The sequence below is a fragment of the Corvus brachyrhynchos genome, unplaced genomic scaffold (assembly GCF_000691975.1).
Source record: "Corvus brachyrhynchos isolate BGI_N302 unplaced genomic scaffold, ASM69197v1 scaffold68, whole genome shotgun sequence".
Taxonomy (NCBI): Eukaryota; Metazoa; Chordata; class Aves; order Passeriformes; family Corvidae; genus Corvus; species Corvus brachyrhynchos.
The window spans coordinates 2,622,515-2,623,104 of NW_008240039.1; positions in this window are offsets into that span (position 1 = coordinate 2,622,515).

The following is a 590-nucleotide window of genomic DNA, read 5'->3' on the forward strand; positions in this document are numbered from 1 at the left end:
GAAGAGCACAGCTCTAATAAAACCCAGCTGTGTGACGTACACACCACTGGAATTTTTATGAGATGGCTTATGTGCACTTTAAGTATTACCTGACTGCAATGCAAATTCCCACACACTTTTATTTGGGAGAAAAGAAAAGTTTCCACAGCTCTCTGGGCTGGACTGATTGAGCTGAATTGCTCGGCACAGCATCTGTGGGGTTTCTGGCTCATTGTTTTGGATTTACTTTTGTATTTGTTTTCTGTTGAGTCAGCTCCTCAAGCTAGAACCCTGAGAATTTCACCCTTCTAGCACCACCCCAGAGCCACCCTGGCCCAGCCATCCCAGTCCTCTGGTCCTTCCACCACTCACCCCCAGTGAATGCTCTTCCACCTCCCATACTTACAGACTGTTGAGGAAAACTCCAATGAATAAGAGGAAACCTGAACGGGTCAAAAGAAAATGAGGTTTCACTGCTTCAAAGGTCACATTTGCTCCAAAAACTCATTTCTGTAAATGCCATAAGGACCATGAGCTTGAGTGGCCATGATCTTGGGAAGAAAGTTTACAGAGAGCCCTTTATAAACCCTGTTTATAACACAGTGTTTTTG